We start from the raw sequence: 22,683 nt of genomic DNA on the forward strand, positions 1-22,683 counted from the left end.
CTATGAAATATAAAACAACAAGCCTGGTTAGAGTAACAGACTGATCAGAAAAGAACATTACTCAGTGGTTTTGTAATATTCAGACTTGATTTTACAACTCTGGAAAGTTTTCAGGCTCCAACCCTGTTTACTCATGCACACAGCTGTATTTAGAACACGGAAAGCATGAATTGACCTTAAATGGACGGTTACTCCTTACAGATTGCTGGTCGACTTTGTGGTGAGATTATTTTTCCAATTCGATGTTTCTAATGTAAAAAGTGTACTTTCCTTTCAACTCAACATATTGCACTTAAACTTTTAAGCCAGTTCTTAAAAAGTGCTCCGAAAAATGGAAAACTGGTCACCTATAATTCCATAAAACTTGATAAATTCACTCTGAACTCATTTTTTGAGTACACAGAATGAAATTTTAAAAGCTTGATGCATTGGCCGGGAATCGAACCCGGGCCTCCCGCGTGGCAGGCGAGAATTCTACCACTGAACCACCAATGCTCACATACATGACTTTTTTCCCCCACTCTCTCGTTGGGTATTTTTTTTGTTCTGTTGCATCTGTATAAAGATTCCTTCCAGTGTGGTATAACTTGGAAATGTCCCACAAACAGTAAGTTACTCTGACATTTCTTTCTCGTTGGTGGCTGGCAGAGTAGTTTTTTGGTGATGGTGATAGTAAGCCTCTTTTGTTGGGCACATCCCTCCAATCTCAACATCAGAAAGGTCTAGGGTGAGGGACTTTTATGGTCAGAGAAGGACTTTAGTTCAAGCAAACTGATGCATTCAACTCAGGTTCTGAGGATGTGAACAAGCTCCCAAAATTGTTTCACCATGTTTACTTCATTTCCTTTCCCATTGCTCAATCTATAGCACCAATAAGCAAGTAAGTATCAAAATTTCCCACAGCAACTTCATTTCAATAGTTGTAATAACCGTCTCTCACTATGACAGCTGCCTCCTTGTCCAGTATCATGTTGTGTTGCAGCTGAAAGTGTAATATCACCTACTGTAGGCTGTTAATATCCTCTCCTCTAATATCTCTGTGACTGCCACATGACCGCCTCCCATTACAGACCCCTTTGCTTTAATGTGTTTTTTTTCAGCATCCAACTTCACATGAAAGCATTCCCTCTTTATTTCTGTCTCACTGCAGAGCTGCTCAGATTGCATGTTAGCTGGATTCACATTTTCTAATTGTTCTGCGTCTCCTGCTGTCACTCCTAAATTTGTTCTGTGCAGGACTCGAATTTATGTAGTGTTTTTACTATTTGGGAACTTTTTGTTAATTAAACTAAGCACAACATGGAGCCTTTTATGGTGATTATAGGGGAGTAGATTATACTCATGATCACATCTCATGAATGCACACCTCCTCATGAACAGGTGACATTCATCAGGCTGAAAACGAGCAATCTACCACAGTTCAGGCAGATAAAGCTAGGTCTTCTACTTTTGTTCCTCCACTGACACTGAGACCAGGTCAGGATATAATCAGTTGGACCTGTGTGTGGAGAAGGTCAGAGCTCCAATCTCTAGCATTGTGGCCTGGGTCCCACCATATGCTCAAGCCAGGAAACGCCCTTTCATTATGCCGTCTCCCTGCACAGCCAGAATTCAGCGACACTGTGTAGCGCTCCAGTCCCGCAATTTCTTTCAGCTCCATCCATTCTTTATCTGGAAACCAGAGAGTGACGTCACGGTGACACTTAGGATGAATTACATACTCCCATTCATGGTTGCCCAAAGCCAGATATAGTCACAGCTGGTGTGGGTAGGCCAAGTGATTTTTGGCACCAGTGGACAATACTACATCTTTGCTTCACGCCTTTACTGCAGGATGTTTAAGAGGGTCTGGTTTGCTGATAGTCCTTGGTGGCTGGATACGGAAAGCATTAATTGACCTTAAATGGATGGTTACTCCTTACAGAATGCTGTTCCTTTTTTGAGTACACTGAATGAAAAATGAAAAGCTTGTTGCATTGGCCGGGAATCGAACCCGGGCCTCCCGCGTGGCAGGCGAGAATTCTACCACTGAACCACCAATGCTTACATAAGTAACTTTCTTCCCCAGTCGGCCGTTGGACCACACTAGGAAGGTGGCTTGAAAAGTGACCTTGTCATCTGGCACCATATCAAATTATGTTATTATGATGAGAATTGGATGGTGATGATAACAAGTCCCTTGAACCCATGTACCAGGGTTTAGCCAAGAGGTACCTGGTGTTGAGGGATCGCTATGCACCATTCAGAATCCCTAACCTTCACCATGGAGGACCACACAGTCTATCATCACTGAGGCCACTGCTGGGACTTTGGAGAACACCCTGTGCACAGTACAACCCCAACATTGTGGTCAAGTTGGATTAGTTTCACTGCATGATACATTTACAGATGCAATTCATTCTTAAATCCCAAGCATTTTCAGTGCTTTCCAGTCATTCTACCTCACATTTGATAACACCTCAATTGGGATTTGAACCCTGTCCTAAGTAGAATTAGAATAAAAATAAATAAAATAAAATAGCTGCCTTCCTATTGGCTGTTTCTCTGTTACAGCTTTTCACAACTGGCCCACGACACAGTAAGATGTTTATATTACTCTGAAGATGTTACTCTGGCCAAAATATGTTTTAATGTACTATACAATCTGGGGTAATAATAAGATGTGTGAAAATGACTCCATGTTACCTATTATGTTTTTGTTTTGCATTCTTGTCTCAACAGCTACATCTTCTACTTTTGTTCTTCCACTGACACTGAGACCAGGTCAGGATATAATCAGTTGGACCTGTGTGTGGAGGAGGTCAGAGCTCCAATCTCTAGCACTGTGGCCTGGGTCCCACCCATATGCTCAAGCCAGGAAACGCCCTTAGTGCCCCTTCCCCGGGAACTGATTTTTCTCATGCCAGAAAAAACAGGTTCCCTGCCCACAGAGACAACTGTCACAGTACCGGGTGTGTATTATTTTAACTGCATTTGCATCACAAAAATATCTATGTAGTGTGCATCATAACTGTTGTTGTAAATCCTTTAAAGTCTGTTCAATTGTTGTAAATCATATACAGGATCATGTTAACCTCCTTTTAAAGATAATTGCTAACCGAAGACTGGTGTGCAGTTTTAAGACAAAAAATAGCCAACACTTTAGTGTACAGCTTTCTGAATTTCACAGAGTGCAGAGTAGATACAGAGTGCCTTATTACATTCTTTCTTTCTATGAATTGTCAGAGACAATTTTGTGTTCTCCTGAGAGGTCCGCAGTGCCCCCTCAACCTCCGCTGCCATTGCCAGTTGCACAGAGAGCTCAAAGTAAGTGTTTAAGTGTTTTTTAGTTAGTTAGAATCAGGTCACACACAAATTCTAAATAATTTACCATGTGTTTCTTTTCTTGCCTGACTAGGTCAGCCATCACCCCAGCCATCAAGTGTTCCCACGTGTCCTCCTCTACAACTTCCTAGGTATGATCAAGATGTCAGCCAGTGGAACTGTTCACAGCAGCAGAGAATCTGGATGAAGACAGAGCTGGAATCCATGGGTCTCTGGCCAGGTTCCATCCCTGTGAGCAACCCCATGAAAATGGTGTCATTGTGGCGTTTCCCTCCCCAGCCAGAATTAATTGACAGAATCTCTGATCTTCCATCCCCAAAGTACTTTCAACTCCATCCCTTTTTCATATGGAAGCCAGAGAATGACAATTTAATGGGAAGGCTGAGAAACAATGACACTCTGCCATGCATCGAAGGTTGTGTTCAGCCCCAAGTTGTCTTTGCAGGAATAGGCAGACCTCGTGTGATTGTAGGCATCGCAGGACAGTACTACCTGTTGTCATCGAGGCTGTGCTGCAAAGTTTGCCGGAAGAGGTGGTATGCTGACAACCCACTTTGGCTGGAGAACCTTCCAAAGAGGTTCACAAACTTGTTGCCAGCAATACTGACCTACAAGAAGGCAATCTGCAAATCAGTCATGGATGAGCTCAAGCGCACAGGTAACTCACCCACCGACATGGCGAACCAGATCATGGAGATGATGCACCTGAAATATGAACGTGCTAATCTGGCCTACCTACTTAGCTGCCAAAACATCTTGGATGGTGAGGCAGGAAAGTATGACCAAAGAACCATCACGCAGTTCATACGACAGGAAACCAAGCCAGCTCCTTTTGGAGAGTATGGTGAGTCAGACGGCTGGAATGGGATCTCTGTGTCTGCACACTACCTGACTGACTGCCTACTGCATGAATAACAGCACCAGGAGGGTGCCATCAAAAAACGAATGCAGGGCAACTTTTGACAGGCGTTTCGCTCAGACCACACCCGTAAAGTTGCTAGGAAGGTCACTTTCTCATCTGGGACCATGTCGTCATATGCAATTATGAACGAAAACTGGATGATTCTTTCATGGGTGATGGTGCAGTCTGAGACAGAGAAGTCACTGAAGCCCATGTATGAGGGATTGTCAAACCGCTACAGCACTACAGGCATAGTGAAGGCCCAGTACCAGTGGGTAGACAGGTAAGAATGCATCTATATTCAGCTAATAATGACAACATACATATTTTATATTTTCAGTTTGATGGAAGAAAATCCCTTTGTATTTGTATAAACGCATTTTTTGTTTCAGGGATTGCTGTGCAGCATTTAAGGTGGCAGAATCTCTTGCAGGAGAGCATCTGAACTGGGACGCTTGGAGAACAGCTGATGCCATTGTTGCTGAGGCCACTTCTGGTAACCTGCTGAACACCTGTGCCTCGAGATCTCATTACAATACGAACATGACCATCAAGCTGGACTTGTTCCATTGTATGAGGCGGTTCCTCCGTGAGTGTGTTTCAGAGCATCATCCCCTGTACAGCTCTTTTTCCCAGTTCCTGTCTGCAGCCTTTTCTGTGGTGGATCAGGAAGACCTGCAGAGGCTCAAAGACGCCTATGCATTTTGCGGAATTGAACCTGCCAACCCGACAAAGAAACACATTCGGGCACTGCAGGACCAAGATTCCACAACCTGAGGAGCTTGTCCGGAGAGTTGAGGGAGTATTCCAGCACTTCTACCTGGCTAAAGATCCGAATGGTGTCCTCCTCTTCAAGCCCTCCATGCTGAAGGCATGGCGCATTCAGCGTGTGCACATCCTGCGAGGTTGCCTTAGTGATCCCCAGGTGGAAAGTGGGATCTTGTACAGGCATGGAGTAACAGTGCAGCTGAACCATGTGCAGGGTGAAGGAGCTAAAGATCTTCTACTTTTGTTCCTCCACTGACACTGAGACCAGGTCAGGATATAATCAGTTGGACCTGTGTGTGGATGAGGTCAGAGCTCCAATCTCTAGCACTGTGGCCTGGGTCCCACCATATGCTCAAGCCAGGAAACGCCCTTTAATTATGACGTCTCCCTGCACAGCCAGAATTCATTGACACTGTGTAGCGCTCCAGTCCCGCAATTTCTTTCCGCGACATCCAGTCTTTATCTGGAAACCAGAGAGTGACGTCATGGTGAGACTGAGGAATAATTACATACTCCCATATCTTCATGGTTGCCCAAAGCCAGATATAGTCTCAGCTGGTGTGGGTAGGCCAAGTGATTTTTGGCACCAGTGGACAATACTACATCTTTGCTTCACGCCTTTACTGCAGGATGTTTAAGAGGGTCTGGTTTGCTGATAGTCCTTGGTGGCTGGATACTGAAAGCATGAATTGACCTGAATGGATGGTTACTCCTTACAGAATGCTGCTCCTTTTTTCAGTACACTGAATGGAAAAACGAAAAGCTTGTTGCATTGGCCGGGAATCGAACCCGGGCCTCCCGCGTGGCAGGCGAGAATTCTACCACTGAACCACCAATGCTTACATACACATTTTTCTTTTTTCAGTGTGTCATCAAACTATTTTTCCATCTATTCCTTCCCACTGCAGTTTCCATCTAGTGTGGTATGACTTGGAAATGTCTCAAAACTCCAGCTTACTCTGACATTTCTTTCTTGGTTAGAGGAGTTCGGTGTATGTTTGATGTAGTTGTTGAGTTTCATGCACTTGTCTTGGTGCTCTTTGCAAGTTCTGTCTCATGCAACTCTTGCGTGAGTTTTGGTGGCTGATAGTTTTTTCATGTATTTAAGCCCCTGTGGACTGTTCAGACCTCTTTTGAGCCAAAGCAAAAGAGAAACTCCTCAAAACAGTCAGCTCACCTAAAGTGATGGATGGATACTGTCAAAAACAAGGACCACCATAAATTCTCCCAGTAAAACTGGGAAAAAGGTCAAGCTCAGTCAGCAAATTAAAATCACATGAACTACTGGATCTACCTGTACACCCTAAACACCTTCGTATATGCCTGTACATGTTTCCATGCATAGAATAAAACACGTGCCCCGTGTGAGGCTCGAACTCACGACCTTCAGATTATGAGACTGACGCGCTGCCTACTGCGCCAACGAGGCCTACAACACCTTTCAAATGGGTGGTGATTCGTGCACAAACGCTTCACGTGCTAGGACTTTCCACCATTATCCTCTGTTGTCTCTTTGATTGCTTAATCTACATTGTGCCTTATCACAAACTGGGCTGCACAGCCATGAAAAAAGAAAAAGGAATAACTTAAAAGAAAAGAGTGCATGAGTGAGAAAGAGTGTAGGTCAAATGTTTTAAAGCACAGAATCATTAGCTAAACAGCAACCAAAAAACAAAAGATGTCTCAGAGAGGAGAGCACACAGCAACTGAGCTTCAATCAGGTTTTTGAAGGAGCTCTGGCATGCAAGGTCCCAGGTGTTGCTAGTATTGCTAATGACACTGCCACACCCACAGGACCTGTCAATGCAACAAAAGCAAACGTAAAAAAAATATGTACACAATAAGCTGAATATTACAACTTGTCACTCAACATCCTGCCAGTTCACAAGCCATTCCCACAGCAACCTGTCAACAAGCAAATTGACTAACGTTGAAAAGTGACTAGTGCATTCCTTATCCCAAACATCACTTTATAGGAATACAGAGTGGATAGAGTGATAAAAAAGACTTTGTAATCCTTCATACACAATGTTGAGAAAGCTGGGCCGCGCGACAATGTTTCAGATGGGACCGTTTTCAGTGTTGCGCTTCCTGCCACTCAACAAACAGCAGAAGATGTTTGCCTGCCGAGCGGGTTAAGATGATGATAGTTCACGCAACACATCCTGGTTTTTAATAATTAGTCAGTAAACTCGGCATTGTCTGACGCAGGCTGGACAATGTGCACTTCTATTTACAGTTAGAAACATTTCACGTGTGTTTCGGCTTCTGTCAAACTAACGGAGCTGCGGTGGCTTCCGGTCTAAGTTTCCAAATAAAACCTTTGTTATTGTGCTATTCTTATTATCATTAACAAACAAAGTTGGGGCTGTAAATTACGGGAGATTCCCGGGGGAAAGGGGGGGGGGGGAATACCGTCATATACCGTAAAACCGTTAGAATTTTGAAAATACTGTGTTATACCTTTTTGGTCATACCGCCCAGCACTAACGTGGGCCTTCACAATCAACAGCTGTATGAGCAGATTAAGCTTGGTTGATGCTTTTAATCGTGTGAAAACTTGACCTTGTTCTGAAAAAAAATTACATAGTTTTTTCTCTGTGTAATATTCATATTCTGTGTCACAGTGCTAATGACAAAAACAACAGGTCGAAAAAATATACTGACGTATAAATTGCTCGTATGAAAGAAACACCTCCAGTGTGTGAAGGCCTTAACTCTATCAAAATGCTGATGGATAGGCTGCACATCACCCACATCACTATCATGCTCAACCTAATTATTGCAGGATGGCACGTAACCAAACAAACCTGGATATATCCAGGAAACCCTTTCGAATTGTTGAGTCTCTGAATTTTTCAGCAGAATGGTCCATACACTCACAGAGTTTACATGCCAGGACATGTTCAGCTGTTTGAACGTTTATACCTGCATAGAGGCTATTTTACTTTGTATTGACATTAATATTTTACTGAAATTCAACTGAGGTGTGTCTCTGCTGTTAATACTGCTGCTGTTTTTGTTTATGGTACAATTAATTGAACCCTTTTCTCATTATCTGACTGTGATGGCTCCTGGTGTTACCTTGGGGTTTGATATGCTAAACCTTTATCCCTCCGTGTTCTGCAGGTGATCATTAGTGTAACCTGGAACACCTGAGCACACACAGCGTTTCCAGGTAATTTAAATCCTGGCTGTAGCACGGCTCACATTCTCGTTGACTCTTAGCTGCTGCAGTTCTCCCCTCGCCTACAGGCACGTCTTTTGATTTGGTTATGCTAGTTTAGTTCTTGGTTTTATTTTCTTACACCTCACAACACACACACACACACACACACACACACACACCTTACACTCATGCACATCATACAGTTCTAATACTACTGATTTACAAACCCATACTTTAAATATTAAGTAGTACCAGATGATAAGAGCCTGATCTCTCAGAAATACGTGACAGGGGCACAACTTCTTAACACTGAATTTTGTGATGGGGACACGTAATGTGTCAAATTTACGTGTCCCCATCACGGAAACAATACCAATGTAAAATCGTGGTGGACACACGGATTCCCCGGTTCAACAACGTCACGTAGTGGGCGGTAATTAATACTGTTTTCTAATCTATAAATCTTTTATTTAATCGTTATTTTTAATAGTAATTTAACTGAATTTATTATAGTGCATTAGATAAAAAAAAATTTGTTGTCTAAAAAACAGGTTGTGTACGATATAACTGTCATTTTGGTGTAATGAGGTAGTTATTATATTTATTACCGCTGGACTTTACCTTTACGTTATTAAAAAGGGAAATACTGTCCTCTTTTAGCATTTAACCACATGAATAATAATATAATCAATAGTTTTATAGGCTGTTATTAGAATGAACCAGGGAATCCGTGTGTCCACCACGAAAGAGGATTCCCATTGATTTTACATTGGTATTGTTTCCGTGATGGGGACACGTAAATTGGACACATTGCGTGTACCCACCACAGAATTCAGTGTTAACAGGGGCCGTGCCCCTGTCACGTATTTCTCTGAGATCAGGTTGGATGATAAATATGGTTGATCTAGACAAAATGACCAAATAAGCGGAACGAAAAAACTGTTAAATGACATGAGTTGATGTTTGCTGTGTAAGTGTTTCTGATTACACTAAAAAATATAATTTGGAAATTAGGAAAAGTTATATGTGAAAATAAGGTGGTAGAGTATTTTCTGGTACCCACAAGGGTTTAATCTGTGCCACGGATATTTTATCTGGTTTTTACTTTTAGTTGATTTCAATAAACCTAAAAGATCATTATGTAGTTAGAAAACCAAATGCATTGTAAAAGATATCATTTACATACTCAGCTCAGGAATCAGCAGAATCAAAGTTACGTGACGTCACATGGAAGAGCGTCTGTCACCTAGGTTACAGCTTCAGACCGCAGCAAAAACTCTGCTACATTTAACGCAGACTTTTGCGTTTTTTACCCTTTAGACAGGAACGCGACGGTGGAACGTTTAAGATTTCCACTCTGGAGGGTGGTTTCACTTTTTTGCGGTTTTAAGCCTCAAAAACGCTGTCACCGTCTAAACGAAAGTCACATCCGATAAAATATTTTGTCGTTTTCACCCGCAAGTGTTGTCATGTAAACAGGGCCCGAAACTGACAAATGGATCCTGTCACCTCAACCAGGACTATCAGAAGCCTCTCAGCAGGACCAACACCATAAGATCCCTGTTGGAACACCTTAATCATGCTTGTCTCTCATTGTTAATTACAGGTAGAACAAAACACATGCCCCGTGTGAGGCTCGAACTCACGACCTTCAGATTATGAGACTGACGCGCTGCCTACTGCGCCAACGAGGCCTATGACGCTTCACTTAAGCCAATCCAAACCCTAGCTGCTCACACGGCCATGAAGGCCCGCATGTCGTAAATTTTGTCATGTGCCCTTATCCACAACGTCTGCTTGCAGCCAAAATTCTGCGACCATGCGGACTACGAGAGCATTAACTATGCATGTGCTAGAAAGGCAAACAGGAATATCTGTCTCCTCTTCTGTATGTATGTACTTCTTTTATTTTTTTTAATCATCAACATACAGGAACTCCTCAGCTGCATTCAGACTGAAACAAGCCTGGGTAATACAATACAAGAGGGTTGGTGTGAGTATATTGTTTATAGAGCTGGTGAGACAATGAAATACAAAACCACAAAGTCAGGTTGGAGTAACACATTTTTGTGTTTAAAAGCTGGTCAGAAAAAGACTGCACAGTGGTCTGGAAAGTTATCATGCTGCAGCCCTGTTTACTAATGCACACGTGGAACATGTCTGTGTTTGCGATCCTCTGAAAAACTATGCATGGAATTGTGTGCATGTCTGCAGTCGACTTGCGAATCCACAGCTGTCTGTGGACGTGGAACACAGAGAGCATGAACTGGCCTTAAATGAACGGTTACTCACTAGAAACTGCTGGTTGAATTTGTGGTGAAATAGTTTTGCCAACCACGTTATTTCCAATGTTATGAACTTTCCATTCAACATATTTCAATTACACAAAGTCAAGAAGTCAGTACTCTGACAAATGGCAAACTGATCATCTAAAATTTCATGAAAACTTTTAATTCTGAACTCCTTTTTTGAGTACACTGAATGAAAAATGAAAAGCTTGTTGCATTGGCCGGGAATCGAACCCGGGCCTCCCGCGTGGCAGGCGAGAATTCTACCACTGAACCACCAATGCTTACATACAGGTTCACATTCTTCCACTCTGCCGAGTGACTATTTTTTGCTCTGTTCCCTCCAAAGTTTCCCTCTAGTGTCTTATGACTGGGAAATGTCTCACAAACTCCAGGTTACTCTGACATTTCTCTCTTGGTAACTGGTAGAGTAGTTTTGTGAGGTTTTTAAACCATATTTCGTTATTTACTCACTTTTATCAGGCAGAGGAATACCTAACACCCTTGCTGCAGGAGGATGCCCAGCCAAAATATCAGAAGACCTGCTACCCAGTGCTTCTGTTGCTGCAGATAGATATGAGCAGGAAATGGGATCCAACCTTCGGTGTGGACCCATTTCACTCTGAGGAGGACAGGAGCCAGGCAGAAGAGGACTTTGCCATTGCCTACCCCGATCTGTCATTTTTGACAGTGTGGTCAACAGTGACTATACAGTTTTCAGTGAAGCTCTTTTCTGCCTGCTGAATGTGGCACAGTCACCACCACACGAGTAGTAGCCCACAGGTGATGATTAAGCAGGATTTCTTTTGTTTTAGTCTATATCTTGTTTTTTTAGGGAAATCCTGCAGAATCTACCTTTAAGGCAAATACAAATTGCCCTCTAGGAACAGTACCTGTACATATGATGCAGGTAAAGGCATTCTTCACAGCTGCAGCCTGCACAATTTGCACAAGGAATTTCAAGGTCCTGGAGACTTCCTGTAGACCCTGGTTTTTATATCCAAAATATTTTGGTTTCAAAACAGAAAAAACTGACCCATTTGCTTGTTTTTCTGATTTTGGTTTGAAACGGAATAATGAAAGAACAAACCATACACGGATTCGCAAGGTACCAACATTTGATTTAACTCAAATCTGTACACAGTAGTACTGACATAATTCTAGCTTAAACCTTGTAGAAAAGGTCCTGTATGCTAGCTCTTACGAAACGGATTGACTTTTCTTTTAAAATAGCTGCAGTTTTCAACATGGCAAGACTTTAGGTGACTTTCACCTCTTTAATACTTTTCTTTCATTCTGGTACAAAGGTGATGGCCGTTTTGGTTTTGGCGACGTATATTGTGTGAGATGAGAGATGTAGTTTCACACAAAACTACTTCAGGAAGCCCGTTCTCAACAACTTTACGATGTCAGAACAGGGGATGTATTTCTTACTTAAGTTACTTCTCGTGTTTACAACCAAGTGCTATTTTGGGATACCTAGCGAGAGCCTGTAAACCACTCTTGTTTGACCACTTCCCCTTCATTACTTTTCCCACTATGTTGCCAGCAGCCTAAAAAAAGTGTGTTGCATTGGCCGGGAATCGAACCCGGGCCTCCCGCGTGGCAGGCGAGAATTCTACCACTGAACCACCAATGCTTACATGTATGTATCATTTTTCCCAATTTCTCGTTGGGCAACTTTGTTCCTTCACTCCATAATTTCCATCAAATGTTGTATGACTACAAAATATCTCAAAAACTCCAGCTTTTTCTGACATTTGTCTCTTGTTAATAACTTTTAGAGTAGTTTTATCTGGCTGGTGGGGCTTTCACAAACTTAAGCCTTTAAGGATCATTCAAACCTCTACTGACCAAAACCATGAGTAAATCCCCTACAAAAATACTTTGTTCACGGAACCTGACAGTCAGTCAACTCAACAAAGACAACCAGCAGCCTCCCAATGGAAGATCAAAATCAGGCAGACAGCATAAACCAAAACTGCAGCTCTGTTCTACTTGAATTTGTTTTGTTTTTTTTAACCTTAGATTCAAATAATGATATGTTCACAGTTTTCAAGGTTATGCACTTGAGATGTCTCCTTGGAAGGTAAGATCACAAATACATACAGAGTTTAAAGGTCCATGCTCTTTCCCATTGCACTGTGCACACAGTACTTTTAGGCTCACAATGCACATAGAAATATAAACCTTTGCCACAATAGTATTCCTAAAAAGATTAAAAGCTTGTTGCATTGGCCGGGAATCGAACCCGGGCCTCCCGCGTGGCAGGCGAGAATTCTACCACTGAACCACCAATGCTTAAATGTATGTATCATTTTTCCCAATTTCTCGTTGGGCAACTTTGTTCCTTCACTCCATAATTTCCATCAAATGTTGTATGACTACAAAATATCTCAAAAACTCCAGCTTTTTCTGACATTTGTCTCTTGTTAATAACTTTTAGAGTAGTTTTATCTGGCTGGTGGGGCTTTCACAAACTTAAGCCTTTAAGGATCATTCAAACCTCTACTGACCAAAACCATGAGTAAATCCCCTACAAAAATACTTTTTTCACGGAACCTGACAGTCAGTCAACTCAACAAAGACAACCAGCAGCCTCCCAATGGAAGATCAAAATCAGGCAGACAGCATAAACCAAAACTGCAGCTCTGTTCTACTTGAATTTGTTTTGTTTTTTTTAACCTTAGATTCAAATAATGATATGTTCACAGTTTTCAAAGTTATGCACTTGAGATGTCTCCTTGGAAGGTAAGATCACAAATACATACAGAGTTTAAAAGTCCATGCTCTTTCCCATTGCACTGTCCATTGTACTTTTAGGCTCACAATGCACATAGAAATATAAACCTTTGCCACAATAGTATTCCTAAAAAGATTAAAAGCTTGTTGCATTGGCCGGGAATCGAACCCGGGCCTCCCGCGTGGCAGGCGAGAATTCTACCACTGAACCACCAATGCATACATACTATATAATTTTTTCCACCGTTTCGAAAGACTATTTTCCCCCTCACTTCCATCCTACAGTAGTTTCCTTCTAGTGTGGTATGAGTTGGAAATGTCTCATAGAGCAGAGTAGTTTGGTGTTTATTTCATGCACTTGCTTTCGTGCTCTCTGTAAAATCTTGTATGCTTGGTCTCCCTTTACTGGCTGGTGGAGCTCTTGCGTATTTAAATCTCTACAAACAAAAGCTCAAAAGCAAAAGAGAATATCCCCATTAGCTGAGTGACAGTGTTGAAAGGTAACAGTAAATATCACGATTGTCTCACAAAGGTAATCATTTAGTCTTTCAATCAAAAATGCTTGCAGTCGCTACAGTCAATGCTACAAGAACCATGGGGATCCACCCAGTAGCCCCATTTCCACTGTAAGAACCATCAGGGTCATTTTACAGGGCCGGGGCCGTTGGTGCGTGTCTCAATAGCAGGAACCTCCCCCGAAGGACAATCTCCCGGAACTTTTGCGGGGGCTAAACGAGTCCCTGCCTCGGGGTAGGTACTCTGTTCGGCCCCCGAAAAACTCCTGGGTGGGGCTTGAGGTTTAATGGGTGCTGATTGGGTATACTCAAAGCAGGATGTGGCGTCAACAGAAAGCGCTAAAATAAGCAGCATTTTTAAAACCCAGCAGAAGACGAACAGTAGTAAAAAGTGTATACACTGCCGGATAAAAGTTCATAGCGTCCACTGCCATGTACACGAACACACGAACCAGAAACGGCAACCACCTCAGCTCCCTCCATGTTTACCTCCTCCTAGTCATTTTCTTTGTTATGCTTTCGGTGCGTCGCCTCTGAGACGTCACGGTCAGAGGTCCGGTGGGTTTTATCTGGGTCCTACTCTGCTATGGAGACACACCGGCCTAGAGGACCATGTGAAAGGACGTTCCTGTAAAGGTACTGCCTCCTAAATTTTACCAGGAACTTCCTTAGTGGAAACAGGGCTAGTAATACTCCTTCAAGGAGGTCAAACTCACTCAGCACTCAAAGCACACACCTCCAGATCTGCTGGTACATCCTACACACCTTCATTTCTGATGTTACATGATTCCAGGTGGAGCCATACATAGAACAAAACACCTGCCCCGTGTGAGGCTCGAACTCACGACCTTCAGATTATGAGACTGACGCGCTGCCTACTGCGCCAACGAGGCCTATGAAATATCTTATGTTTTTCAGCATCACAGAATTCTGCTTTCCATACAACCTATTGCTCATGGCTAGAGATTTCTTTAGCAATATTGTTTTTTAAATTAATTTTTTAAGTACCAGAAATGATCCCACACTACCGACTTGGTGCCTTTGTTTGGTGGATATAATTGAGTATCACTCCAGCTGAATGTGTGAGCACACAGTTTGACCACACGCAGATTTTCCACTAATCCAACCTCGCGAGATACCGTAATTTATCAAATTCTTGCGGTTATCCTACCGTGATGATCGCGGTTCATCGTAAAACCAGGTAATCCTGATATCCCTACTCATGACCCTATCCATGCAATGTCCTTGGCACCAAAATTAAAAAAAAACATTTCACTCTGCTGCCTTGTGAGTTGGAAATGTCTGACAAACCTCAAGCTGTTCTGATGCATCTCTCCTGATGCATCTCTCCTAGTAGTCACAACGTAGTAAGACATGCAATGTATAAACCATTCAACACAATAACATCTCTGCTGGTACAGCCTAAACACTGATTGTGAGTCTGATTGCATGAATCCAGGTCAAACATGTAACAAAAATTCTGCCCCGTGTGAGGCTCGAACTCACGACCTTCAGATTATGAGACTGACGCGCTGCCTACTGCGCCAACGAGGCACATGAATTGCTAGCTTCAATTCTCACCAGGTGACTGTGAGGGTCTGCATTACAAAATTCTTTACCCTGTGATACCTCCTATAATGTGTCTCTTCTTTCTGGTGTGGTATGACTTAAAGCTAAATTTATGGTCGTTCAAAGCAAGCTATTATAGCATGTTGTCCAACCAGGAAATCAGAAATCAAATGCATTTATAGTCATTCTAATGGTCTCACTCAAAGGCAGAGTGAAAGCAGGCTGTCACAGGAGAAGAAGGAGGGGGGAGTTGAAGATCATTTTCAGACAGCACATATTTTCCGGCAGTCTTTCCTGGAAGACAGTAATAGTGTTACACTTGGCTGTTCATATTAAAAGAGATAAAAATAGTGGGGTCATGAATGAAAAAGGAGAGTTAGAGGAGAAATTCAAAGCTTGGCTCCTTTCTCACCTCCACTTTGCTGGCAAATTACTGTGTGAAGTGGGCGTGAATGTTTGCTTGCCTTTAGAAAAGGCACAGGTATGGCCATGTACACCCTCCCCCGAAATCAAATGTTGGAAAGGTGTGGGGGAGGGAGTTTAAAGGGCTTTTTCCACCATCCAACAAGCATGTCTCAAGGACTTTACAGCTATCCTTAATACTGCAGTAAACAGGAAGAATAAAACAGCTTGAGAGTGAACCAAATGTTCCAGGAATTATAAAACTTAAGGATAAATTTCAAGGAAATGAAATTCTTTTTGCAAATTCACAGTACAAGATTACCATAAGTGAAAAAGTATTACTAAAAAAAGTTAAAAGCTTGTTGCATTGGCCGGGAATCGAACCCGGGCCTCCCGCGTGGCAGGCGAGAATTCTACCACTGAACCACCAATGCTCACATGACAAGGGAATTTTTGGTATTGGGCTGTTGCTTGATTTTCTCTTCCTTTCATACTGACTTAAAGCTGCAGTTGGTAACTTTGAGGAGAGAGAGAACTTAGCATCAAATTTGAAGAAGTACAACTTTCAGATCCCTCCCCCTCCCTCTCCGCTGCACTCCTGCCCTGCCTCCAAAGTCCCTCCCCCAGAGGAGGCTGACGGCACGCGACTTTGCTGTTTATGCTGTTGTTGGTAACGGCGGTATCGGTAGTTTTGTCCTCGCTGATGGTTGTTGCTGCGCCATTACTTTCTCTACGCTCCTGAAGCCGCTCTCGGAGATATTAGCTTGACCAAGCTGAGGAGGAAGGGGGAGGGGGCTGTGTGCGTGAGCAGTGATTGACAGCTGTCAGACAATCCATCAGACACCATCCTGGCTCTGATTGGTTCTTTTTGTCCGGTCGCGGTGGATTCTGGCAATTTACCAATTTGCAGTAGGTGGGGCTTAATGAACCTGTTTAGTTTCGTCTAATGCTGTCTTTACATAGTGAAAGTCTTAGCAAATATGACAAAAAGGTACTTTTATAAGACTTACCAACTGCAGCTTTAAAGTCTGTGTAAAGTAAGAATAAATATGTGTTCTGAGTTTGACATACCACAGAAAAGAGTGTTGTTAACCCCCCTGCCAAATTTGAATGATTAAAAAAATCTCCAAATATATGAAATTAGGCTTAAAAGTTGTGTAAAAATCAGCCTGCTGTCTCTACTCCCAAACGCTGTGGGCTGTGAAACCCCGCCCCCTACCAAGTGTCACCTGTCGATCAAAGTCACCACCTCTACCAGAAACATGGACGCTACGTTTGAGAACTTTCTGCCGCTAGCTCGGCGGCTAACTCAGCTAACTGTAGACTGTAGTAGTAGTAGTAGTGTTAGATATTAACAATAACTAGCCACTAGGCAGGTTAACCACTGAGGAGCGGAGGTGGAGCTTGGTAGGCGGCAGGACTCTAGCAGAGGGAGGGCGCATGTGGGCCAAGGCAGGAAAAAAAAAAAAAAGAGGGAGAGAGATAGATGGAAGGACAGAGGGATGAAAAATTAAATGAAAAGTAAAGAAGAAAAGGAAATATTTTTAAAAAAATATTTATTTAATTTACTTGTGAGTGCATGTGGGTGTGTGTTTTGTTTTGTGTGTTCAGTGTTCAGTGGGGGGGTCATGGGATCATGAAGGGTTTAGGGTGGTAGGTGGTTTTGTAGCTGGAGGATGTATGACAGTGGGGTGTTGGTTGTGAGCTCAGCTTCCTTGATAGTCTTCCATAGAGCAGGGTTGGTTGTAGCGGTCTTCAGATATTTGAGAGCTATGGTTTGATGTCGTTGTCTTATGGACTGAATGCCTGTAATTGTTTGTATGTAATTGTTGCTGATGAAAAAGGGGAGTCTGTGGGCAAGTTTCAGTGCTTTGTTTTGAATGGTTTGTATTCACTGTCGTTGGTTGTCAGAAATGATGATCCATGCGGGAACAGAGTACTCAAATAGTGGTTTGATGTATGCCATGTATATTTTGATAACTGTTAAGGGTGAGGCGTCATGTTTTCCACAGAGGGCTTTGAAGTGGTTGAGTCTATTGTTTGCTTTTTGTTCCAGTTTGTCAATATGTTTTGTCCAGGTCATGTTGTTTTGAAAGGTCACTCCGAGGAAGGTTGCTTTTTTACTGAGGGGGATTTGTTGATTGTAAAGTGACAGATTAAGATTCGGTTGCAGACGTTGATTTTCGGTAAAGAGGATGCATTGTGTCTTGGCAGGGTTTAGCAGAGATCGTCGGCGAACTGAGAGACTTTGGCTATGGTGACCGTTGTTATTTATGTCAGAAATATAAAGGAGAAAGAGGAGGGGACTAAGGACTGCACCTTGGGGGACTCCTGCTTGGGGGGTGAAGGGTGATGAGAGAGATGAGGCAACTTTAACTTTGATTTGTTGGTTATTGAGGAAACTTGAGATGATGGACTGGGTGGGTTGTGGAAGTTTGAGGTTGGAGTCTAGTATTCTGTATATGAGTCAGTTGTGCCATACTTCGTCAGTTTGGCAGTGGTGTACTTGCTGCTGTTTGTGGCTTTCTGTCACACACAAAGCAAGAAAATTGAGCCGTATAGCTGTAACTATGGTTGTAACGCTGCTGCCGGTATTTAAAAATGGCGGGTTTGATTCTTGTGTGGGACGGCTCATGACTCTTCCAGCGACAACTATCAATCAGCGGCCAGCAGTGTGTCAACTTCACATTTTAGTACCGGCTTGGCTCGCTTGGAACCTCACCAGAGCTGGTACTAAAAAAGTATCAGGTACCAGGTACTTTCCCTAGTGGAAACGCAAAGAGAACCGAGGCGAGGCGAGTCATGCTGGAACGGTGTAGTGGAAAAGCGCCATTAGTGTATCTAGTAACAAATCATTTCAGGTTAACCTGTACAAGCAGCAAAACACATGCCCCGTGTGAGGCTCGAACTCACGACCTTCAGATTATGAGACTGACGCGCTGCCTACTGCGCCAACGAGGCCCACAAGACTGTCAAAACAAAAGAAGAAAATGGATAATACCTTTTATTCAACATGAATGAATATTGCTAGTTGTCTTGTACACAGGAATGCACCTTAATCCTGCAAAAAAAAGCTGACGTGCACAAACCCAGTACACAACTGTGTCCAACATAGTGCTGTATTTGTACTGTGTTGCTGATTTTGGCCATTTATATACATACATTTGGTGATTGTTATATTAAAATCTCAACGTCCAAGATTTAGTTTAATATCAAATAATACATTCAAATGTAAAAGTGAAAAAGGATGTTGCATTGGCCGGGAATCGAACCCGGGCCTCCCGCGTGGCAGGCGAGAATTCTACCACTGAACCACCAATGCTCACATATCAATGTTTATAGCCCCTGTGTTTAAATAGGACTCTCTTCACAGACATACAATGAATGTGACTATGGAGGACAAGACGACAGAAGTTGCAAGCCCACAATTACGTCAAATCTGTGAGAAAATAGGGTGATTTTGCTTCGGCAGAGTCTTATGAGTCAACATGAGAACATTACATGCTAAAACATTATCCACCAATGAAGCCACTCATATCCCAAACACTTCTACCTATGCTAATAAATGTATGCCTTGTAAATCAATGGCTACAACATATATACTGAAGTAGAAAGGGAAAAGGGTGGGAAAAAAGAAAAAGTTGTGCGCCCAACGTGGGGCTCGAACCCACGACCCTGAGATTAAGAGTCTCATGCTCTACCGACTGAGCTAGCCGGGCCTGATGCAACAAGGAAAACCTTGGATTTTTATTTCGTCTCCCAGCTATATAACAATGGAAATTAAAATGACTGTCACCTATTGCTACTACAATAATTAACATTCAGACTGTTGGTTCCTCCAGAAAAGCTAACTTATTCAGTACAGGAGCTGAGATGATGCATCTCTCCTGGTGGTCACTACGTAGTTAGACATTGCATGTAGTTAGACATTGCATGTCTAACTACGTTGCTGACAAAGTATGCTACTGTTCTGTTTTGAAAATCATCAAAACAGAACAGTATTAAATTGTGATTTAAATCCTTATATAAAAGTATATTCATATATCGATTTGCAACATCCTATACTTCATACACAGCTTTCTACCAACAAAACATTTACATCTAGCGTATTTATACATTATCTACCGATAAATAAACTGTAGTAAAATATGTTGATGAATAAGAAGCAAAACAAGTGCCCCGTGTGAGGCTCGAACTCACGACCTTCAGATTATGAGACTGACGCGCTGCCTACTGCGCCAACGAGGCTTCGGACACAATCGAAGAGGAAGCGATTATATAGCGACCATAATAAAACTTTAGGTCCCTCATTAATTCTGTGGTGGTTACACGTGGTAGCTCAAATTGTCCAGACTGCTAATAAACACAACTGCTAACAACACTTCCTGTCCTTATCTTGCAAGCTGCAGTGAATAGCTTTCCGATTATTATTATACACGTTTCCAAGCTTAAATTTTGTTTGTAATACTTAATTGTGATTTTAAATGCAGGATTTTTGACTTGTAATTAAGTAATTTTTATATCATGATATTGATAAACTACTTTCACTTGAGTAAAGGATTGTCCTTCCAACACTGCAGGACACATAATCTGAAGGGTCACCAAATTCGTTGTAACACCGGACTTGCAATAAACGGGCGGTGACCCTGAACTGTTACTTCTCGACACTATAACTGGTTATACCGGCAGAAATAAATGTGATGTGGGCGTAAACCCAACGTTAACCACTAGCCTTAAGTACATATAATGCCCTTAAAATTGAAAAACACATTTATATAAACATATATTGCTTGTGGTTTCTCTCTTTGTCCACTGGAGGGCTGCAGAGTGGTTTTCACTGCCCGCCTCTGACCTGGAGTTACCCTTGCCTGCCCTCTCCACCATCCTTAATCTGTACCGAAATTAAGAGTGTGTAATTTATTTTTTTTATATTACACAAGGATCCAACAAAGATATTTTACAAGTCCCATCTTGATGCATTGAGTCCCATTTTTAAGTATGTATTTGCTATCTGGAGTTCAGGAAAATCACTTCAAAAACGTCCAAATGGGAAATCAGTTTTTCTGCTCAGATGCAGAAACCTTCAACCTAGCTTCAAATAGCTAACATCCAAATATACACGGTAATAAACTTTTACAAGATCAACATGTAGTCAAAGTTCACTCACCAATTAGCCGCAACAACCTAGCTCACATTTTTCTCCGGTGGTCAAACAAACTCTTGCGTTGCCATCAGGAATTGGTACAGTTCCCTTCCTGGATATTTGAGGCAAGCTTTGAAGCTTAAACTTTACCAACAATGTAAAAAATATAAGATAATATCTGTGTGTGCATCCTTCATTGGCGTCGTCGAAGTCACTGGAGACACTGAGGCGCCTTTCAATTAAGGCAGCAGCCAATAAGGAAGCGTAGTTACGATCACGTGATGTTCGCCTGACATTACATCACCTTCAAAGACTGCTCACGTTTGAGCATACTAAAAAAAAACTAATTTTTGCATCAGATAGTAACTTTTCAGGGTATATTTTTAAGTTTTATGTGAAAACATTGGCTAACAAAGTACAATGCACATTTATGCATAACCACCAAAACAGGATAATCTGTAATTGTGGTTAATTTGTTGTCATTCTTGCCATCCAGACTCCTCCAAAGCATTTTAAAACAAGTCTGAGTGGTCACAGAATTGGAGAAATGAAAAAATATATATTTCTGTATCACACAATTATGGATGTTATCCGATTTTCTCTAATCTTTGGCATTATTATATGAAATGCTGCATAGGTTAACCCCTTCAGGAATAAAAATGGTTTGATTTTGAGGTGTCATGATGTAAAAAAAGTGGAGAAACAACAAATCTAAACCACCTCTGCAAAAAAAAGTTCCTCTAATGCATCTATAAACACTGAATTCATTTAAAGTGATGAGTTGGCTAACGTACAAACTCTCAAACCAGGATAATTATTTTTAGTTATGAACAAAATTCAAGATATGCGCTGAAACTGAAAGCCATATTTAATAATTTAATTTCACCATGCATAAACCATATAGAAAATACTTTACAGCAATGACAATATAAAAAAAAAAGACATTTCATGATGCCAAAAAAAAATAAAAAATCAAGTGTCACAGATCACTGAAGGTTCACAAGTTGTCATCGGGTTAGGCTGACGATAGTTAGTACATGGTTAAATCGACAGGGTTACATTTCACCCTGCGAGGAATGAACAAACAAAACTGTTAACATAAAGAACACATGAAAAACATAATGAAAAAACTTGTTAGAAAAATGTTGATGTTACATCCATTTTATTGGATTTTTTTTTCTTTTTTTTTTTACAATCCTAAACTCCATCATGGTTTTATGAAATTAATCTTAAATTCATGGCAGGTTGTCACTACTTTGCAAACGAAGCTAATAGTTAATCAGTGACCCCCGACAGAAATGGGGGTAGAAATGAATAAAGAGGTGTAAGGGATGGGGTATAGTGTGTATTAGCTGAGGTGGTGGGGAGGGGTTTACATGCAGAAGGCATCCTTTCCTCACCTCCAACCTTTTCAAAATGGCACTAGTTTAAAAAATAACATGGCAAATACACTCCTTCATATTACAAATGATTGGCATCATCGTCCCATGATTAATACTGCTTTCATCGCATCAGAGCACGGTCGAAACATCACAGCTAAACTCTCTATATGCGATGTTAAGCCAGTACCTGATCTTCAAATATCTGGAAAAATCTCAGTCATCTGTATGGCATCTGATTCAAATATCTGGAAGAATCTCATTCATCTGTATGGCATCTGATTCAAATATCTGGAAGAATCTCAGTCATCTGTTTGGCATCTGATTCAAATATCTGGAAAAATCTCAGTCATCTGTATGGCATCTGATTACGCTAACATTTATCTAGCTAAGATCTCATTAACTGTTTTTTTTGTTAGTTTTTTTTAAGCTGGCCCAGGTAAAAGAGAAAAAACAAGTCAAAAATATGAACTAAAAAAGTGT

The 22,683-nt window shown here is 41.8% G+C and overlaps 15 non-coding genes across 15 annotated transcripts; all 15 read right to left on the reverse strand.

The window, feature by feature from the left end:
- Positions 1–424: 424 nt before the first annotated feature.
- On the reverse strand, positions 425–495 carry trnag-gcc (transfer RNA glycine (anticodon GCC)). The gene has a single exon. It is a non-coding gene; the product is annotated as a tRNA-Gly (tRNA).
- A 1,477-nt stretch (positions 496–1,972) lies between these two features.
- trnag-gcc (transfer RNA glycine (anticodon GCC)) lies at positions 1,973–2,043 on the reverse strand. The gene has a single exon. It is a non-coding gene; the product is annotated as a tRNA-Gly (tRNA).
- A 3,718-nt stretch (positions 2,044–5,761) lies between these two features.
- On the reverse strand, positions 5,762–5,832 carry trnag-gcc (transfer RNA glycine (anticodon GCC)). The gene has a single exon. It is a non-coding gene; the product is annotated as a tRNA-Gly (tRNA).
- Positions 5,833–6,349: 517 nt separating this feature from the next.
- On the reverse strand, positions 6,350–6,422 carry trnam-cau (transfer RNA methionine (anticodon CAU)). The gene has a single exon. It is a non-coding gene; the product is annotated as a tRNA-Met (tRNA).
- Positions 6,423–9,783: 3,361 nt separating this feature from the next.
- trnam-cau (transfer RNA methionine (anticodon CAU)) lies at positions 9,784–9,856 on the reverse strand. The gene has a single exon. It is a non-coding gene; the product is annotated as a tRNA-Met (tRNA).
- An 807-nt stretch (positions 9,857–10,663) lies between these two features.
- trnag-gcc (transfer RNA glycine (anticodon GCC)) lies at positions 10,664–10,734 on the reverse strand. The gene has a single exon. It is a non-coding gene; the product is annotated as a tRNA-Gly (tRNA).
- Positions 10,735–12,018: 1,284 nt separating this feature from the next.
- Positions 12,019–12,089, reverse strand: trnag-gcc (transfer RNA glycine (anticodon GCC)). The gene has a single exon. It is a non-coding gene; the product is annotated as a tRNA-Gly (tRNA).
- A 591-nt stretch (positions 12,090–12,680) lies between these two features.
- Positions 12,681–12,751, reverse strand: trnag-gcc (transfer RNA glycine (anticodon GCC)). The gene has a single exon. It is a non-coding gene; the product is annotated as a tRNA-Gly (tRNA).
- A 589-nt stretch (positions 12,752–13,340) lies between these two features.
- trnag-gcc (transfer RNA glycine (anticodon GCC)) lies at positions 13,341–13,411 on the reverse strand. Its single transcript has one exon. It is a non-coding gene; the product is annotated as a tRNA-Gly (tRNA).
- Positions 13,412–14,527: 1,116 nt separating this feature from the next.
- trnam-cau (transfer RNA methionine (anticodon CAU)) lies at positions 14,528–14,600 on the reverse strand. Its single transcript has one exon. It is a non-coding gene; the product is annotated as a tRNA-Met (tRNA).
- Positions 14,601–15,188: 588 nt separating this feature from the next.
- Positions 15,189–15,261, reverse strand: trnam-cau (transfer RNA methionine (anticodon CAU)). Its single transcript has one exon. It is a non-coding gene; the product is annotated as a tRNA-Met (tRNA).
- Positions 15,262–16,041: 780 nt separating this feature from the next.
- Positions 16,042–16,112, reverse strand: trnag-gcc (transfer RNA glycine (anticodon GCC)). Its single transcript has one exon. It is a non-coding gene; the product is annotated as a tRNA-Gly (tRNA).
- A 2,454-nt stretch (positions 16,113–18,566) lies between these two features.
- On the reverse strand, positions 18,567–18,639 carry trnam-cau (transfer RNA methionine (anticodon CAU)). Its single transcript has one exon. It is a non-coding gene; the product is annotated as a tRNA-Met (tRNA).
- Positions 18,640–18,929: 290 nt separating this feature from the next.
- Positions 18,930–19,000, reverse strand: trnag-gcc (transfer RNA glycine (anticodon GCC)). The gene has a single exon. It is a non-coding gene; the product is annotated as a tRNA-Gly (tRNA).
- An 853-nt stretch (positions 19,001–19,853) lies between these two features.
- On the reverse strand, positions 19,854–19,926 carry trnam-cau (transfer RNA methionine (anticodon CAU)). Its single transcript has one exon. It is a non-coding gene; the product is annotated as a tRNA-Met (tRNA).
- Positions 19,927–22,683: the final 2,757 nt, after the last annotated feature.

Source organism: Scomber scombrus, chromosome 24, assembly GCF_963691925.1.
Source record: "Scomber scombrus chromosome 24, fScoSco1.1, whole genome shotgun sequence".
NCBI lineage: Eukaryota > Metazoa > Chordata > Actinopteri > Scombriformes > Scombridae > Scomber > Scomber scombrus.